This window comes from Camelus ferus, chromosome 6, assembly GCF_009834535.1.
Source record: "Camelus ferus isolate YT-003-E chromosome 6, BCGSAC_Cfer_1.0, whole genome shotgun sequence".
In the NCBI taxonomy this organism is placed as follows: Eukaryota; Metazoa; Chordata; class Mammalia; order Artiodactyla; family Camelidae; genus Camelus; species Camelus ferus.
Window position 1 is genome coordinate 81,141,051 of NC_045701.1, and position 20,000 is coordinate 81,161,050.

General features: G+C 48.6%; 1 protein-coding gene and 2 long non-coding RNA genes across 6 annotated transcripts in view; 2 read left to right on the top strand and 1 right to left on the bottom strand.

Annotated features, from left to right (window-relative positions):
* FOXN3 (forkhead box N3) overlaps nucleotides 1-20,000 on the bottom strand; it is a 366,339-nt gene that overhangs the window by 214,479 nt on the left and 131,860 nt on the right. Inside the window, exon 1 of one of the 4 annotated variants that reach the window (XM_032482488.1) lies at nucleotides 1,826-1,982. The exons of the other annotated variants lie outside the window; for them this stretch is intronic. The gene's annotated coding sequence lies outside the window, so the exon portion shown is untranslated. Of the gene's footprint in view, nucleotides 1-1,825; nucleotides 1,983-20,000 lie in introns of those variants that run through there. 4 annotated transcript variants of the gene reach the window in all.
* LOC116664376 lies at nucleotides 1,262-6,207 on the top strand. The gene is made up of 3 exons (XR_004320889.1): nucleotides 1,262-1,628; nucleotides 4,125-4,230; nucleotides 4,344-6,207. It is a non-coding gene; the product is annotated as an uncharacterized LOC116664376 (long non-coding RNA).
* Nucleotides 7,063-10,966, top strand: LOC116664377. The gene is made up of 3 exons (XR_004320890.1): nucleotides 7,063-7,111; nucleotides 9,195-9,435; nucleotides 10,837-10,966. It is a non-coding gene; the product is annotated as an uncharacterized LOC116664377 (long non-coding RNA).

Genomic DNA, 20,000 nt, shown 5'->3' on the forward strand with positions numbered 1-20,000 from the left:
TACCTTCCTTATGAGCAAATCAAAGCGAGACTTGTTTCTCTCAGTTTCCAAGAATCCCATCAAAAAACCTAATTTTCTGATAACCAGGAATATCCCCACAGCCGAGTACAAAAGAGAACAGCCACCCAGCCGCTGAAGTCAACTTTAGCTCCAGATGAAAGTTTTATGTCTCCTCAGCTTCCAAACAGGAAAATTATATCATGGCTGACAGTAAAGTAATTTAATTGCACTGTTGCTATGACAACATGCTGCTCTCTTTCTTTTTAATTTGCTTATTTGTCAGTAGCTTCCCAAAGGAACTAACATGCTATTCTCCATGTTTCCTTTTGTTTTAAACAAACATTGCCAGCAATATCATTTTATCAGGAAAAAAAAAAAAACCAGCACTGTCAAGAAAAGAGTAGGTTACGGGGGTTCAGCCTCCTTGGATCACTTGTCTGCTTTGTGTGTCTGTAACCCCCATGCTCTCCAACTGTTAACTGCATCCCTAAAAATCCCGCATTTTATAGCAGCGGTGTCAAGAGCTGCTGATCAGTACAGTTCCATTTTAAAAAACAGTTCCCAGAAACCACAGCTGAGGCGTTTTCCGTTATTATACTCTAACTACATAATTCGCCAAATCTTTTTTCCTCTTATTTTAGGGGGGGGGGGAAGATTCCGAATCATGTGAGTCTGCAGTTAAGCAAACATTTTAAATCTGCTGCCAATAAGGTTGCTCCACCAGATACGCAAATAGTTATTCACTAGTGACCTCCTTACAACTTTTCGGTTTGCTATTGGTTGTGTTCTCCCCAGAAACACCCTCTTGTTTTTGTTTTTTCTTTTTTTAATGACTTGCTGTGTTTTGCTATCTTTTTTGCTTTTTAAAGGAGGAAACGCAGCAGGAAAGCTAGTCTCTTGCCCCACTACCAGAAGGGCTCCAAATAACTGACAAAGACATTACTAGCCCAGCTCTGAGCAGATGTTCAACGTGAACTTTAAAAAGTTGAGAAATCCTCCCCAAGCGGAGCAGGGCAGTTGCGAGTTTGGGGGGGGGGGGGCGGATAACCCTCCGCTTCCGCGCGCGCGCGCACGCACGCACGCGCTCCACTCCCGACTACTGTACTTGTCAAAAACATTTCAAGGGGACCTGCGGGACCGGCGATTGGCTGCGTCCCGCGTCAATCAGTGGCGTTGCCAGGCAACGGGGAAACTGCTCTTCTCCCCGTATACAGGGCAATTGGGAGCTCGCATACCTTCACTGCAGGTCAGATGTCATAAACCTTTTATTGGCCGCACCGCGGCGAGCCTTAAAAACACATCAATAAAAGCCCGCGGTCCCCCAACTTCTTCAGGCCCCAAGGAGGGCTTCAAAGAGGCCCGGGGTGAGGAGGGGAAGGGCCTCGAGAGTCTCGGGAGACGCTCTCTGCCCGTGCCAAGCTTGCACAGTTTGGGGAGGGGGGATCTTTGTTAGGAGCCTGTTTCTCATCTTGGGGTATCCCTTTGATCGGCCACTTCGCCCTGGCCCGGAACGGAGGGGATCCTGTCCTCCGCGGACAATACCAACTCTGTTCCTTTAGAGCGTCTTTTCGAAAATCGAGGCACTGGGAAACAGCCCGCACGTCGGGGCAGGAAACTCTTCGGATCGGGTAACTTCCCCGCTCGAGGGCTCTCGTCTCCCCGCCTGGCCAGGCCCCCCACCCCGGGCCCTCCTCCCCAGGAGCTGCGGAGTCCCGGGTCTGCCGGGAGCGGAGAGGTCGCCTCCAGGACTGCCTCGGATGAGTGCCCCAGCCCCGAGTCACCCCAATCCGACTCGAGCGCGGGCAGGAGCGGGGAGCAAACTCACCTGGCCGGAGCGGGGCGCGGGGGCGCAGGGGCGCCGCTGCCCTTCAGCGGGAGCCGACAAACTTTCGCGGACGCCCAGCGGGCATCGCTTGGTGGCCCGGCTAAGGGCGCGCGGGCGCGGCGGGGCGAGCCCGGGGCGGCAGGCGGCGGGGGGCGGCCGCGGGCGCGGGCGGCAGGGGCGCGGGGGTCGCGGCGCGGCATGGGACCTGCGGCGTCCGCCGGGCGCGCCGCGCGTCCTCCCGCCGGCCCCGCCGCTCTCCCCGCCCCGTCCCGCCTCCCGCTCGCCTCCGCCGCGGCGCGTCGGGCCGGGGCGCGCCGAGCGGCGAGAAATTGTTTCCACTGCAAACAAAAAAAGGCGACACATGACCAGGCAGGAGGAGGGGAAGCGCGGGGAGGGAGGGGAGCGGAGGGGAGGGACGGAGCGGAGGGGGCGGAGGGAGCCGGAGAGAGGGAAAACGTGGGCCGGGATGCCGGCGGCCTGGGGCGAGGGGCGCGGGGCGCGAACCCGGCGGGGCGGCCCCTGCCCGCGTCCCCAGCGCCATGATCGGCCCCGCGCCCCGCGCCCGGGCGCTCCCGAGGCGCAGTCAGAGCCGAGGCCGGCCTGGGCCGCGTGGACTCGCTTCCTGCGGCCCGGCAGGGCGGGGATGGCCGGCGTGGACCCGGCGACCCGGGGCGGCCGCGACCGTGGGCGGCGGGTCTGGTGGGGCGGGCGGCGCGCGGCCTGTCCTTTCCTGGGGGCTCCGGCCACGCGGGCGAGCGGGCGGGCGCTGCGCCGCTGGCAACGTGTCGCTCGAACGCTCCTACCCCATCCGCATGCCTTACAAGGCTCGAAAGTAAAAATAAAAAGAATTACGATGAGGGCGAGGCTTGCGAGGGGGAGAAGAGATTCCACTTCTCCCCAACTACGGCGTCCTGGCGGGACTCCCGGGGGCCGTCCCCAGCCGTCCTCCAGCGCCCACCTCGCGCACTGGGAGAAAAAGCACAAAGACCCCGCAGCCTCCCGCCCAGGTGGCTGCTCCCCTTGTCTGTCTGCCCTGCCGGCGCGTGTCTGCCGGGAGGGAGGGTGGCCATTACAGATTACGAGCAAGAGGCCCGCCCCGAAGGCCAAACCGTGTGGCACACAGTGGGTTGTGCTCAGCGTCCCGGCCGGCTTCTAACTCTCCGGTGAAAACAAGCCTCATGTCCTTCACCCTTAGAGCTCTCAAGAACCCCACCGACAGCTAGCAGGGCCACGCTGCCAGCCACTCGACCACCACTCCAAGTCTTTAGGCACCTCCAAAGATCGGCCACCCGCTGTCACAGCTGCCTTTGGAGCCGATGAAAGGGGAGTCCAACAGGACACCCTGGTGGTGACATAAATAAAAGTGTGATTGCACACCACCCCCAGGTAACCGAATCAGCAGGTTCCCCTACGGAAGAGAAGCCCAGAAGAGAAGCCCAGGTCCTACTGCCGGCCACCCATGCCCCCCTCCCCCCAACCACCTGAACCAGAGGACAGGCCTGAGCTCTCTGAAAACTGCAGAAAAACCAGTCAGAAGGCCTAGAGTGATCTCCCTCAGAAACCCCTCCAGCTTGTAGGACCTTGTAACCTAGCCAAAGGGCAAGAAAAACCCCACAAGCCTTCTGAAATTTTTTAATTTCCCAAAATAAGGAAACCCCATTCAATCTGAGTGTCATCGCCCTTAACAAAGCTCCAAGATGGCGGGTGGTAAGTTTTCAGCAGGGACGCTCACCACAGACATTCTTACTTACCAGTGCTAAGGCAAACCCCACCCACTCGGGAGATGATTCAGAGGTGAAGGCCCAGGGGCAGCCTGAGGTCATCCAGCCCCACCCCTTTAATTACTGAGCCCTGGACTGACCTACCCCAAGTCAGGGAGCAAAAGGTGTGAGGTGACAGAGACCAACTAGATATCTCTTAAGTCTCTAGAGCCTGAGATTCTAAAGGTCAGAGCTGGTAGCAAAGCCAGGATGGGAGCTCGGTGTAGTGCAAACACCTCCATCAGCCTATCAGTTGAAGATGGTGAATCGCTCATCAAAGGAGCCAGGGAACCTTTGTCCAAGCCCTTGCTGCCTTGGAGAGGAAGAAATAGCCCTCTCCCATCCTCCCCTTCCATCGCCAGGTCTCAGCCCTCCCTCTCCCAAGCACACTCACACCATAGCTAGAAATCTCTACATGAAGTTGAGGTGGCAGATATTTCTATCCCTGTCCTTTCCTTCTTCCTCACAGCTCAAAATGAGGGGATGTGAGCACATGGTTATTGCACAAGGACTATGTCAGCCTCAAAACTTTCATGCAGGCTCCTGGCTTCCAGTGTCTGAACCAGCCATCCTAGGTGAACAAAGACTTAAAGACACAGCAAAGCCTTGGATGAGAAGCCCTAAGCAGAGGGTGGATGTGGGGAGGTAAGCTGCCTTTCGGGAGCTCACCTCTCTTTCCCTCTGTGGTTTTTAGTTTCTTCCATTCTCAGAGTTCTTTCTTAACTTCTCCCCCCCCCCCCCCCCCCCCCGGTTACCAGGGCAGCAGGAGATACGAGAACGTAGCAGCCTGTAGAGGAAGTGGTGGAGCAGCCCTGCCTGCTGTGGAGAGCAGGGCACACGTGGCTGCCTGTCTGTCAGAAATGGGGGATCTTTCCAGACCTCTGCTGAAAGCTTAGAGGAGCCTCTCCACCTTAGAATTCCACACATCCCTAGCTCTGGGACAGGCTCCCTGACAAAAGGGGGCAGGAGCCAAATTCGCCGAGGAACAGCCACATTCTCAATTCCCCTCCTGAACTTTCAGGAAGTACCCTTGAGCCTTAGACCTTGAGAAGTCTCACAGAAACAAGTGGAACGGTGCAAACCATTGTTTTATAAACCCAGTTCACAGAAGAATTCTATGTGTGCTCTAGAACTCACTGTGGGCAACACCTGTTTCTGCCTGGGGATGTCACGGGACCATTTCTGCATCCCCATCTGGGCAGGGGCTGAGAGCACGAAGTATCTGGGAGCAGGAGCCCCCGGGTTCTAGCCCAGTCAGTCCCCAGTCAGTCTGAGACCCCAGGTTCCTCCTCTGTGGAGAGGAGTGCCCCATCCCTTGGTGTTTTGTGCTTTCTTCTCCAGCATACTTCTCCGCCTCTCCCCCATCGCTGGTTATCTGGCCAACAGGCTTATTTATGAGTAGTTCCTTACAGCCCGGTGATCCCTCCTGAGGCAGGAACAGCTCGGGGGAGTGAACCAGGGCTGCAGGTGAGAAGGCCTGAGGGAATTCCGAATACGAGGAGGAATCTGAGGCAGGCCTGGCAAGATGGCCTTCTGTACAGGATCCTTCAAACTGACTCCAGTGCAAAAGCTACCCTGAGAGGGAACCTGGGCCAGCCTGGGACAGGCAGCAGAGCTGGGCTACATGGAACCAGGGAGTCCTCAGGTCGTTTTCCTCTTCATCCATCTCTTTCCCCCTGAGACCACCTTGCCTTTCCTACTTCCCTCTACACATCTGTTCCCCTCTCTTCCCTAAAGGCTGGTTTCCTCTGCCCACCTATGACCACACACGGCCGCCAGCACCAAGTCCAGAAAACTTCTGATTTCCAGCACCTACCACCTTCAGACTGCCCCAGCCATCAGTAGCTCAGATTCTCAAGGAGATAATCTGATGGGCTTGGCCTAATTCAGGTAACTCTTCCCTTCTCCCCATCCCCTCCTACCAGCTGAGGCTGGGGGCATGGTAGAACCATCTGGTACAACAGGACTGGGGAAGAGAAGGGAGATGACTCTGGAAGGAGAATATCTAATAAACATAGGTCCATGTTTGAGCTGTAGAAATGGGGAAGGGGCATTCTAGAACCGAGCATCTCAAATGGGGCTACCCACAAAGCCACACCTAATAGGTCAGAGTCTCCTAGGATGGGTCCCAGGCACATGCATTTTAGGAAAGCACTACAGCACAAACTGCTTTTCCATGCAGGAGAAATGAAGGGCATGAGTAGATTTATCCAATATGACTTGACTGTATTAGAAGACGCATTTGTTCATCGAACAGATATTTACTGAGTGCCCGCCAAATAACATGGCACTGTTAGGTGCTAGAGGTATAGAGTTTTTGTTCCTTAAGGAGCATGTATATTACTGGGTAAGAGTGGAAACATCATCTCACAAAACTTGAACAGATGCTAAGGTGAGCAGTTGATGTGCACTAGTCAGAGGGCAAGAGGAACTCGCTGAATATTTTTGAATCCAGGAGTTGCTCTATCAGAAATATGCTTTGAAAAGAAGAATGGCTTGCAACTTGTAGATAAATAAATCCTGGAGCCCTAATACACAGTACGGTAATTAGAGACAACAAAACTGTATTATAAGCATTAAACTTGTTAAGTGACTAGATCTTAATTATTCCCAACACTAGAAGAAGTGATAATTACGTGGCACAATAGCGGTATTAGCTAATGCTACAATGGTGATCATATTTCAGTATAAATGTATCAAATCAATAACGCTGCACACCTTAAATTTACACAATGTTATATGTCAAATATGTTTCAATTTTTTAAAAAAAGAAGAATGGGATCATGGATCCACCATGAGTTTTGGGAGAGGAAGGAAGGAAATGGAAGGCCCAAAGCAGACAGAACCACTCAGAAAGCACTGCAGTAATCCATACAAAAAGGAATAAAGATCATCTTTTTTAAATAAGAAAAAAATGTAAAAATATTAAACCAATGTTTCATTTTTAGTGACAGAGTTATGGGGTAATTTTTTTGCCTGCTTCTTTCATACTTGTCTATATTTTCCAAATTGTCTATAACGAGCACCCAACACGTTTATAATGTTCTAATGATAAAGGGGGTTCCGTTAGAGCAGTGGTTCTCACACTTGAATATGCATCAGAATGACTTTTAGGGCTTCTGAAAACTCAGCCTACTGGCCCCCACCCCCAGAGTTTCTGATTCAGTAAGTCTGGCCTGGGGCCTGAGAATTCGCATCTCTAACAAGCTCCCAGGTGCTGCTGCAGCTGCTGGTCCAGGGGACCACACTTTGGGACCCACTGAATTAGAGAATAGTCAGTGAGACTGGAAAAAATGAATGCACGAGAGGCTTCAAAGGAAGAACCAAGAGTCTCTATTAAATGATTGAATATGAGAAGAAAAAGAGATTATGGTCAAAGATAACTCCTTAATTGTGAGTTGACTGTCTCTTTGAGATAACATGTGAGAATTCCACCTGTAATAGTAAAATAGTTCCTCACTTCCTTCCCCCCCTGTGCACAAGGAAGAGGACCCAGGACCACAGCCGGTAGACCCTCCATCTCTTTGTGAGTTTCAAGGTTTGGTCAAGCATCCTTCGGCTTTCCAGTCATCCCCTCTTGGGCTTTTCTTCTTGTGCGTTCCTGGTGTTCACGTGACAGGTTCTGAAGGGTGGAGCCTGGGAAAGGGTTTATTAGAATTTCTCCGGCAGGAACTAGAGCCAGGAGGCTTACTTGAAGAGGGAAGGAGGGCTGTGAAGCGAGGGTAAGTACAGCTGAACTGGTGGAGGGCAGTTCATTAGCTCAGATGCCCCACCTAAACCCACGTGGCCTGCTGGAGGCAAAATGGAAAATATAGAACCTGTCAACTCCTCTTTGAGCACAAACGCAAGTGAGCGCTGATGATCCAGAATCCAGATTTAGTCAATTCATTCAGTCAACAAACATTTATTAAGCATCTAACTATGCTCTGCCCAGTACTGTGTGGAGGGCACTGGGAAGGAACCAGGAGAAATAAAACATGTGGCACTCGCCCTCAAGGATGGTGGAGACTTAGCATTTATGAAGCAACCACAAATAAACACACACACACACACACAGAGCCCAATGTCAAGACCAGAGGTGCTGTAGCTTCATGGCCAGTGCGAGAACCTGGGGCCAGGTTCTAACTCTCACTTCACCGAGCTGGGTAACCTTAATCAGGGTACTTCTTTCTCTCTAGCTACTTTCTTCATCTTAAAAAGAGGAGAAAGAAGAATATAAGCAAGACCCACTTCATAGGGTTGTGATGAAGATTAAATGAATGAATATTTGTAAAACACATATAACAGTGCCCTGGCACTTAGTGCTATGTTTGTTAAGTAAATAAATCAAAAGGAAAATATTGACATATTTGACTGCATAACAACTTAAAATGTGTGTGTAGGACCAGAGGTCATAAATCAAGTTCAAAGACAAAAAAATGAGGAATTATTTGGCATACATATGAAAAAGGGTTGCTATTTTAAATGTATAACTCTTGACAACTCAAGGAGAAAATTATCATCCTAGTGAGAAAAGGGGCAAATGCACAAAAGGAGAAAAAAAACAACGGCAATCTACCTGTGAAAAGATGCTCAGACTCACTACAAAATCACAGAAATGCCAATTCAAGCAATTGTGATTATCTCATTTCATCTATCAGATTGGCACAGACTTGAAAAGAATAACCACACCAATGTTGGTGTGGGTGTCAGAGGAACTTGACTTGGTACAACTATTTAAGAGGTCCGTTGAATTGAATTAAAACTTAAGGGCAAATGGCCACGGACTCTAAATGTCCAGCTTCTAGGAATTTATCCTAAGGAGATGCCATAACATTCCCCTCCAGACTGCCTGACCCCATGAGATCATAAGCTCCATGAAACCAGGATTCATGCCTGTTTTATTCAGCCCTGTACACGAGCAGTCACCCCAGTGTCCGACGGGCACAGAAGACAGTCAGTGCATTGAGTGAATGCACTGAAATATGCGACAATGTTTTCAGGACGGTGTTTGTTGAGACATTGTTCAAAATCGTGGGAACTTGGAGATTGCCAGGATAACAGGCTAGAGGCATGTTGTTAAATTATATGGGCCACAGTCACCCATGTTCCCTTGGTTCCCATCTATCTGCATTTTCCAAGCATTTTAAGTGAAGCTTTCCCTTTTCTGAATCATTTTCACATTCTCATATACTTGCATGTGTGAAACAATTTGCAAACATTTCATAAAGTAAGAGTCTGGGGGAAGACGGATATGTTGGCAAAGCTTTTCACCAAACTGCAGCATTCTGTGATCTTTTCAATCAGAAGGGATAAAATGATCCCCTTCTGCAAAGGCTGGTGCTCCAAGCAAACAAGAGAATTGCTGAGCGTAACAAACGTTACACCCTGCGTAGTGGGGTCTATTCTATTGTCTGCTTGTGGGAAAGCTTTCAATTGACTAGTTTTGAGTATCAAACATTTTCTTCAAACTCTTATGTAGGTTCAAAGATAAGGGAAAATACTCTTGAACTAAGAATTTGTGAGGGAGGAGGAACATTTACTCTCTGTTTCCAGATGAATCTTCTATAACAACTTACGTTTCTAAGAGACCAAAGGTGGTTACATCTTTTTTTTTTTTTTTTTTCCAGATCTGATAGAAAATCTGTGCCCAGCTGAGGCACTCTTCCTGGGCAGAACTACTGCTTCTCCTGCCCTGCCAGGGATCCTCCCTGCAGTCAGAAGTTTGTCCTAAAAGAGGCTGCCCCTCTAAGCTCTTGGCTTCCATTTACCTACAGTCAGTTCTCGTTCCTTGTGGGAGTTACGTTCTATGAAGTCTCCATAAATACTGAACTACCAATGCTGAACCACTGCTCCCAGGGGAAATATCAGGTTAGGTTCCTGCAAGCCACTGGTCACAACATTTTCATGATAAATTCATCGATCAACTCATCTGATCAATTCATTACCTTATTTTCTCTGTTTCCACTTAAAGATACCTTATTTAATATATTTTGTTGACTCGTTAACATTGAACTCATGGCCGACAGCACTGTGACACATGTCTGAAGGAAGCTTATCAAACACAAGAAAGCTTGTCTTTTCTCCGCACACAATCAGTTTCTGGCATGTAGGAACACAAGACGGTGCTTCAGCACTGTGACTGGGTGCCATTTTAAACAGCAAAATCACCAACCAAAAGTACCCCCACAAATGTGACACTAAATAGACAGCAAAAAGGGCACTTGTTTACAGTGTGAGGGCTGAAACAGGCAAAGAGACACTTTGTTCAGTCTCAGCTGGGAATGTGTGTGGGGTGACTCAAATTTGCTGCTACTCTGTGCCTGTCCACGAATGACCATGAGGTCCCCACAATTATTGATTTTGTGATTCCAAATAAATGCTACAAGTAGGAGAATCTGCAAATATGAAACCCATGAATAGTGAAGGTCAGTTGTATTTAACAGTCATCTACATAGCAGCATATTCAGCGCCAGTGAGTGTTCCAGGGCTTTGCAAATACTCACTCTTTCAGCCTCACATTAACCGTGGGAGATAGGTACTATTAGTATGCCCAACTTTTAAACCTAAGACACAGAGAGGTTTAGCCACCTGCCCAAGGTCACACAGCTTATAAGTGATAGGGCTGGGATTTGAACCCACAGAGTCTGGCCCCAGAGTTTGGAGCCATGTTCCAGGTAAGAACCAAGGGAAGCTTCGGATCAATCCAGAGCATTCGGTTTCATCTTAAAGAACATCTTAGGGGTCAAGGATGTGAAGAGAGGAAGAATTATGACCAAGAGATGGAAGGGAAAAGGGACTTGGAGTAAAAAGGGACTACTTGCCAAAACAGCAGAAACAATCACCATCAGCAAAGTTCAGCTTCCATGTCATAATCAATATGGTATGGTATACCTTTGTCATCAGAAATAAATCAGCTAGCTACTGATTTGTCCAACAGATCGTATGTGCCTTGAGAGGCAAGGACCCTTCTTCTGCTTCTCCGCTCAGAGCATGTGGACGTACTGGAAATCAAAAATATCAATCACTTAGCGGGGGGGGGGGGAATGCTCCTTTTTTATCCCTCTTTCAAAATGGTATCTAATAACTATAGAAATTAGTGAAAGAAAAGTAGCATCCTCAACCTCTTCCTCCTCCAGAGTTTTTAAGAGCATTTATTGTTTTCCTCTCTTCAGCAAGTACACCGAGTACCAGTCTCATGGGCTTCGGTGACTGTGTCTGCCAAAGTCTTCACCATGCCAAGAAATAACTTCTCTCATTTTACTTTTTCAGAGGGACGTGAAAGAAAACAATCAATTCTTCTCCTTCACATCGTCTTTTTAAAACAAAGTCAGAGCTCTGCATTCGATGAACTTTCTGGGAAATGTGACATAGATTAAAAATATTACCAACATGTTTCCCCACCGTACAGAGTTCTTTTTCGGAGATTAGCAACTTGCTCAATTTATTACGACAGCCAAACGAGATGTCTCTTCTCCCCTACTGGGTAGTGCAACTCATCAACACTTTCTGTTTTGAAACCCCTGCGCCTTCCAAAAATAGCATCTCTTGCACCTTAATATTGTGATTCAGAGGCAAGCAAAACGTGCCCATAAACTGTGAGGCATGAGTGCATGTGAGGGATCCTTCTCAGAAGGGGTGGGGGCTGGGAAGGAAGTGGCCAAAGGGATGGCTGTCCCTTTGTGGGTGCGATCAACAGCACCCCATTTCTCTGTACTCAAATACACATGACTCTGACTGGCTCCAAAGAGCTGGCCCCTAAACAACCAGGCGTCCTTTTTAAGTTGGCATTTCTTCTGGAGAGGAATACTGAGCATCTTTCCTCCCATGCCTCACACAGTGCTGGGCCAGCTGTCTAACAATATGGAACCCGGAAGGGGGTGCTGCCCACGTTGGTGATGGCAGCCATCAATGCCTGTTGCTCACAGCTAACGTCAAAGAGACCTCAGCACAGGGGTCCCCGTGGTTGGCTGAGACTCCCCCTGGGCAAGCATCCATGCACCAGAAGTGCCAGCAGAGGCCACCCGAGGGCCAAAGTGGGCGTGCCACAGAGCCCTGGCCTTCCAGATGGAGTCTACTCCCAGGGAGTGGACGTCAGAGCTCTCCGGAGGCTGCCCAGGCCAGGTTCAAAGGGAGGGATGAACATCACGATATCTGTTCCAAAGAAACCCCACCTACTATTGGTGCGCCCATGCTTCCCTACCTCCCAACCTCGCGGGCAAGTCTCCAAGGGCATGGTGAGGAGGCAGCTACAACCGTCTGCTTTCGCTTAATGATCTAGATCTAGAAGACGCAGAGATGGCCATTCTCAATAACGCTGGTACCCTCCAGTTGGCTGGGCTCCTGAAAGGTCATCTTGTCGACCCCTTTGTTGGAAAAATGTGCTTCTCTTTGCTCCTGGAAGTCTGGCCTGGCAGATTTGCCGGAATAAGTTTCTTCATCCACGTGCACACCCACACCAGGTTGATGTTCCGGACTATAACAATGCAGACCTACTCCGACACAACCTGTCTTCCTCCAAGCTCCAGGGCCATCCCCTGCCACCCCGTGCGAGCCACTCAGCCGCCCACAAGGACCCCCTAGCTTGCTGCTGTGGAAGGACAAGCCAAGCACAAAAGGGACAATACACAGCAGTTGCTAGGGAAAAAAGCTCACTCCATCCACTTCATTCTCTCTGGCAGACACAGCTGAAAGATTTTTTTTTAAGCCCCGAAAAACTCATTTAAACTGGGGGTGCAAAAGGCATCTGAAATGTGAGAGTCCCTGGGCCGGCACAGGGGTAGAAAGGGAAGGTTTCAATGAAACACAAAAGCAACGCAGACCTGAACAGGGAGCAGGCTGCCCGAAAACAAGGCAGCCAACTGCCAAACTGTCATTTTGCTCGGCGGCTGAACAGAAGGCTCGAGTAATGACAACCACAAAACTCATTTAAAGTCTGAAAAGGTGACTAATGAGCTCATTCATGCTGCCTATAAATTATTCACTACAACACTGATCCCACTCAAGACAAACAGTAAAGTAAACTTTAAACACAGACACCGCCGGCCTCCAAAGCAGAACGAGTTATGTCTGTAAAACTTCTTACAATGAAGGGGATACTTGTCTCTCCCTCCGTCTATTGTCACATTCATTCTTCTGTTTACTTTTCTTTTTAGCTGCCTTTAATCAAGTTTAAGCAGACACAGCTGTTACACATTTATTTCTCTGTTGAGTTTTTTCCATTAGTTATTACGAGCAATCATGATGCTCTAAAAATAGAAGCAAATTATATTCTCTCAAAATTGAAGGCTGACCTTAAAATGAAGCCCAGGTCTTCGGAAAGAATATTCATATGCACATGTTGGGTGAGTGACAGCGCAGCACAAAGGCAAAACAAAAGTACATTTTCCACTCTTTGAGAGGTTTACAATTCGCTTCCAAGTTTCCTCAGGTTCTAGTGGAAACGGGTTGCTTTAAAACCTTACAGGATGGAACCTGCTTCCAATGGTCATGTTTTCGTTGAGATTTTCGTGAAAACACACCATCTTAACAGCATAAAAGGGGAAATGTCTTATGTCACTTTTCAGCCCAGATCACCCCAGCAGCAGGTTTGTGTTGGAAACCCACCACATTGCTGCAGACTGCTTTCAGTTTCCTGTTTAATATTAAATAAAGAATTTTAGCTCTTCTGTTTTTCACAAACTGTGCTATTTGCAACTACTGTCACCACAAAAAGCATTATGACTGTGGAGAAGTAGTCCTACTTTTTTCAGACCTTTTTTAAATCTTAGAATCTATTCCAAAGACGTAGTAAGAGTTAAAGTGTTTTAAATCTGTCTAATAGATTTAAAAAAAAAAAGTCCCCAAATAAGTACTTACATTAGTTCTTGGTCAGATCGCTGAACATTATGTATTTTTAAGCTGCTTTGAATACTTTGAAAAGGAGCCACAGAAAAGCCACAGAAAACACTCATATTCAAATACCGCCAGATGGAGGTTCTGACTAACCAAAAGCGAAAGCAGAAAGGTCTGAAGCCGAGTGGTGCCCTGCACATACCTCGAGATTCAGGGGAAAAAATGAATGATTGCCTGGTCTTGGATGGGGGGGTTCTTGCCTAATGCAGGAGAGGAAATGCATGGAAGAAAAATTCAGACCCGGACTTTAGCTTCCACCTGAGACAGGGCCAAACTCTGTCTCCATTTAAGGAAAATCTCTCCCATTGTTTTCAGTTTCTTGCACAAGAACTAAAGACTTGTCCAGCCATTTCTGCTGCATTCTGAAATGTGAAGCAATTTTTCTTTTTAGAGGAAGAGGAGTCCTGCAATGTTTATAGCAAAGTCCGTTGCCACCTGCCGACAGCAGTCTGGTTGGTCTTCACGTGTTTTGCATTTTTTTTTCTCCACGTTCCTGTATCTAGTAAGAAGGCTCTCTTTCGGCCCTCTGTGCAAAAGGAGTTCTTGCAGATTTGCTGCTGTTGTTTTTCTGATAAAACAACATGTAAGAACCCAAGTCCAAGCAAAGAAATGGAGAGGTCTAAAATGGCATCCCGCTGCAGTCTCAGCTTCTCCACAGCTCTCCACTAACTAGATTCCTGTCACCTCTCTGTGGCAGGGTGGGGACAAAATACTGCTTTGAAACCAAGCCACATGGGGTCCTGCACTCGTAACTTGTCTGACAAGAGCCCGCCTCTCCCTTTATTGGTGGGAAACCCAGCTTATCCAAAGACCATCCTGACATGACCTTACTCCTAACTGTCCTGGGGAGGACCAAGGGTAATGTCAGCTTTGCTTGAGGATGTTCAAGGCACCAAACAACAAAAGCCAAAACAATAAGCCCCAAGTACCCAGTGACTGCAGTCCAAGGAATTACATAACATACAGAACAAAAGCTCTCTAATGCTTCCTGCGGGCCAGGCTCCGTGCCAAGGCTTTACCTACACCCTTTACTGTATCCTTCTGTTGTCCTTACCAGGTGGGGGCTGTCACCCTCCTTTCCAGATGAGGATGCCGAGGCTTAAAGGAGTTATGTCATCAGCCAGTGGTCAACAACCGGCGCTAAGAGACGAGATGAAAAGTTAAGACCCCAAGTCTCCTGGGCCCGCAGGAGCCCGTTCTCTGAACACTGCGCCCCCCTGTCCATTCACACCATCCAGTATCTAATCTCCAAGATCACAGACTATAACTTGCTGCTTGCAGTCTGCCTCCGGGGTTTCTTTGTCAGAGGCTTTTGGGTTTCTTTGATTTGGTTTTTGCAGAGCATTTTTCAAATGGACCACTAAACGTAGACAACCTTTCTACTTCCGCAGGCTTAGCTCCTGATACTCAACACGGAAATGGACGTCGTCTCATGAACGGACAAACATATCTACAAAATACTGAAAGATCCAGGGCAGTGGTCACACGCTAGCACTGTGCTCCTGTCTAAATCATAAAACACAATGATTTGGGGGGAAAAAAAACTCATCATAGTTGACAACTGCAGAGGCTCGGCCTGAAACTCCATGTCTGCCCCGCCTCCCACCTGGATGGACCCTCTGAAGGAACAACAGCCATGAAGGTGCCCAGGAGGCCACTCAGAGAGCAGTCTGCTCTTTCTCCAGTCCTCACCGTCCTCTCCCTCAATCCAACAAATGACCTTTTTTCAATATCCTACAACCTCGGGGATACAGATCTGATCGTTTCACTTCAAGCTACTGATGCCAAGGCACGGACATCTGACTAGAAACCATTTTTGAACCATTTCTCTTTCCCTTTGCACACAAGGCTAGGTGGTAATTGCCTGCTAGTTTAGAAATGCCACTGACAATCACACCAGAACTATGTTCCAAAAGCTGTATTACAGAGAATTAGATCAAAGCACAGATCAACCTTTGCCAACTCTATAAATACATTCAAATGTTAGCCAGCCACAATAAAAATATGCGGACTGTGCTACCAGTCAGGTTACCCTTTCCCCATACATCCTGGATGGAGAGGAAAAACTCCCCTACTAAGGCAGCCCAAGGCCCCACAGTCCCCGGGGTCTTCACACAGCCCCAGACAGCGGAGACGGAGAGGACGCACGCTCCTAGAGCTGAACGCCATCTCCAGCAGCCTGCCGTCTTCCCATCCATGGCACCCCCAGACAGCTGTTAGTGCCCCCAGGACCACCCCCAGATGCTTCCTGGAAAGCTCTCCTGGTGCCACGACTCGAGTCTCGGCTCCAGACCGGCCAAAGGCTCTGTAAAAAGTGGATGAAGGAGAAAGCTGAGGGCTGTGGTTTCATTCTTGAGAAACCCTCAACTCTCCACAGGGATCTGATTCTGCTGCCTGTTAGAGCCACTCTCTGGCTTCTGCCAATACCAGCTCCCTCTGAATCCAAATTAAGCCTCTCTCAGCTTCTTTGCGATACCAGTATCCCAGCAGAGCCTCCAATGGTTACGGTAAGAAACGTAAGCCATGCTTGGACCTTCCCGGATCTTCTGTGAATGAACAACCCAGTTACGTTTGCCACACACAACTCGTGCTTCACGAAGCCAGAGCAGGCTTTACCCTGCCGTTTTGGGGGGCTCCTCCCTCACATCCTCCACTGCTCATTTCTCTAGATCAAAATCTACAACTCAGGGGTAGGAAGCAAGTTACTAAGGCTGACTGTCCTGACGTATCCTTTACCATAAACAGAGCTATTTGTTTACTAATTATAGGCTTAGCTTTACAGCATTGACCAGCAAAGGTTTGTTTATTCATTACAAAAACCAATTAATGTGAAAAGAAAAGAAAATTGTGAAGGTTACCCGTAGGAAATACTTCACTCATGGATTCCGACAAGCCCCTAATTTAATGAGGCAGCTGAGGCCCGAAGAAGTGAAATGACTTCGGGCTACGGGTCAGAACACATACCGCAGTTTCCCGTCCGATGTCTCCTCTCCCAACAGCACCCCAAATTTCCCAGCCTGGTGGTTTGGGTGGGACTGCCCCCATCATCAGTTCCAGGGGCCTGGATGGTGCTGAAGAGTTGACCAGTCCAGCTAGGACTCAGTGCACGAGCCAACTCATTCCCTCTGTTGTCTGGACACCGAGCTGGATTTTCTGTCCTCTGCAACCCAAAGCATCCCAACACAAAGTTAGTGGCACATCCAACTTCCTGACTTCTTGTCCACGGATGTTTCCGCCTTGAACATTACAAAATAGAGGAAATTACATTTTGACAAATTCAGTGACTGGACTTGATGGGACTAAAAATATTTGGAGAAGAAAACGAAATTAAACATTACCATTGAGCACTTTAAAAGTATGGCTTCATGTATAAATGTGGCCATATTAATATAGAGCATTGTTGATGGAAGGAGTATTCACGAGTGGAGATTAACTGTAGAGATTTCATGGATAGAGGCAAAGCCATCTCTGTCTAGAACTTGAGACAAACCATGACTCCCACTCAGGTCTCAGAGTTTGACCTGAAGCTGGGAGCATTCCAGCCTCCCAGAAGGACAATATCTCAGCTTTATATCCCCAAGTGTCCAGCTGCAGAGCTGGTGCTGATAGACAGGTAATGATGGTCACAGTGGCTACATAGTTGCTACATGAAGACACTGAGCTGTGTATCACCTGCTTTATGTCATCGAATGCTCCCAACGATCAGTGTGAGGTATGCTGATCTAAGTAGACAGCCAAGAAATGATACTGAGTGAATGACTGTTGCACAAATTTAACTAAATTAAGATTCTATTTAGTGTCAATGAGAATTCAGTCTTTAGTAAATCTAAAACTTTAAAATTAAAAAGATGAGTGTCAATAAACACAATAAAATATGATCTAGGTAATGCTTATTGAATACTCACAGGAGAATTTCCCGTGAAGCACTGAAGCTTAAAGCCCAGCACCCCTCACTCACACAGGCCCCTTCCACGGCCCCAGGAAGGACCGCAGAAACATGTCGAATGAGTGTCTTTGGTGTTTAAGATTAGACGCTGCACAAATAAAAACTTTAAATGCCCTGAAATTTTATAGCTCATATATCAAAAGAAACTTGAAAGCAGTTTCCCCAAATTTGACAGTAATCCTAAAAATTGACATGACATTGCCAATAGCCAATTGTGAAGGTAAAATGTTTTTTTTAACTATCGATAATTTAAAATAATATCAAATCCCAACCAACCATGCTAGAGGAATGGATGATTTATCTTGCTATTCTCTGGAGAGAAAATGCCATTCCAAAATCATTGTCATATGAAGAACTGATCAAAGAGTGTACAGCCCAAAAAATGAAGGAACAAAAGTAACACAGACATACTTAAACAGCTGATTGACAATAATACTATGTGATTGTATTTCGATTGTGTGACATTTGGGAAGTCAGCTTTTTAATCAGAAACTTCTTTGTGTTTTCTTTCATCACCTGAAATAAATTCTTTCTCTTATACCTGGTTTCTTAAAAAATAATTAATGAATTAATTAATGGAGCTACTGGGAATTGAACCCAGGACATCGTGCATGCTAAGCATGTGGTCTACCACTGAGCTGTACTCACTCCCACCCCCGGTTTCATATTTGCAATTTTATACTCTTCTTAAAGTTCCCTCCTACCCAAATGGGATGGGCTTCAGGCCATACACAGCCCGCATCCACCCCACGTGGATGTGGCACGTGTCAGGCTCATAGCATTTCATGGACTCTCTCCTCTTGGCCAACAGCTCTCTGAGGCAGGTACTATTATCCTCATTTTACAGATGAGGGATCCAGGCTCCAAGCAGGTTGAAATGACCTGCCTAAGGTTACTCGGCTAAGAGGTGGCGGAGCTGAGCGTTAACCCAGCAGTCTGATCCAATGGGCCCCGAGCCAGGGCGCCATCCTGCCTCACCAGCTCTGCTTCTCGGCCTGCCCACCCACCCCCACAAGGCAAGAAAGGAAGGGGCCACCCCTCCTCTGATGGAGGTGTACCTTCCTGGCCTCTGGCTGCTGCAGCAGCTTCCTGGGAGGGCTTGGGGAGAAGGGAGCATCTCACACCCACGGAGCAGAGAGAGCCCTGTTTCAGTTCACTGCAGAGCTGAGCGTTCAACCTTTGTCCATGGGCAACAGTGGGTCCCTGCAGTGGGTCACCTTTCAGCCGCAGCCTCTTGGTCAGAGACCAGCCCTTTCCCTTGATGTTATTTATGGTTCGCGTGGTGCTGATGAAGCTGCAGCAAGACAGATACGAGGAGAGTGGGTCCAGGTGTCCGAGCCTGGGTGACGGCTGAATCTGACAGATGACCACTTTAGGGAGGAGCGCACCGGGAGAGGACTGGACCCTGGTCCGACTGCAGAGAGGACAGCCTTGAATGACGTGTGAGAGCATGGCCGAAGCTCCAGCTCTTCTCCCTCCCAAATCAGGCTCCCTGCCCAGGGTCTCACCCCTGCCTGGGCCATCCCTCCCCTCTCAGTGCGGAACAGCAACTGCATCCTCCAGTTCCTCCTCTGAGGCCTCTTCCCCAACCACCTGAACCCTCTGCAAACCATCCTCCCTGCACACAGACCTGGACCTGCTATTTCTGGGTTCCACTCATTTTATGTTAAAAATGATGAGACTGCAAGGTGGTATGTGACTGACCTTCTCAGAGAAGTAAGGAGTGGAGCCCAGGGACCCTGTGGAAGGAGGCTAGGCCATTGACTTTGCCATTAACTCAGTGTCACTGGTTGTTTCCAGTGCTGTGAGTCACCCTCAGGGTCTCTACTCAGTCCTACACCCCCCACCAGCTTGAGCAAAAAAGACTGTCCTGCTAGATGGGTGTACAGGTATACAAAGTCCCAAAGAGAGAGACCTCCCAGTTCCCAGCCTGCTGGATGGGCTGTGTCAGCATATCTAAAGAACTCAGTGTCCTCCTGATTGGGAGGGAGGAGTGGAAGTAGGGGTGGGGGGTCAGGGAACTGAAGGCCCTTACAGATTCTACAAAGGTGAGACCTTTTTCTAAGACCGGCCCAGTGCACGGGCAGCATTAACCTTGGCCTTGAGGCTGGGATCTTAGCAACAGTGGCATCCAGTTACACGGGGGGCTGTGAGCAATTGATTTTTCCAGTGGCACCCATTCAAATCATTCAGATCATCCAGCCCTTCCCTTCCCAATTTGCAAGCTCCCCTAACCCCTTCTAGGCAGTGATATTTCTTGCTGTAAATGAATACACAGGCTTTCTGATTTGCCACACCTGTCCTGTGAGCTTTGTTAACTGGTACACCCTTGGGAAACAGGCCTGCTGCTCTGGGCTGAGGTCGGTCTGTGGAGGTGACGTCACAGAGCAGGAGCGCTCCTTCACCTCACCCAGCGCTGCTGTAACAACCCACAATCATTATGTCCAAGCAAGCCAGGAAGACAAGAGTCCGACCCAGCAGACAGTAACCGTTAGAAATCTTTGCCAAGTAAGGGATAGAATGGGGGACTGAAGGATCTGTTCTAGAAAGCAGTAGATCCATTAGAAAGGAATATACTCATACTTTGACGGCCACA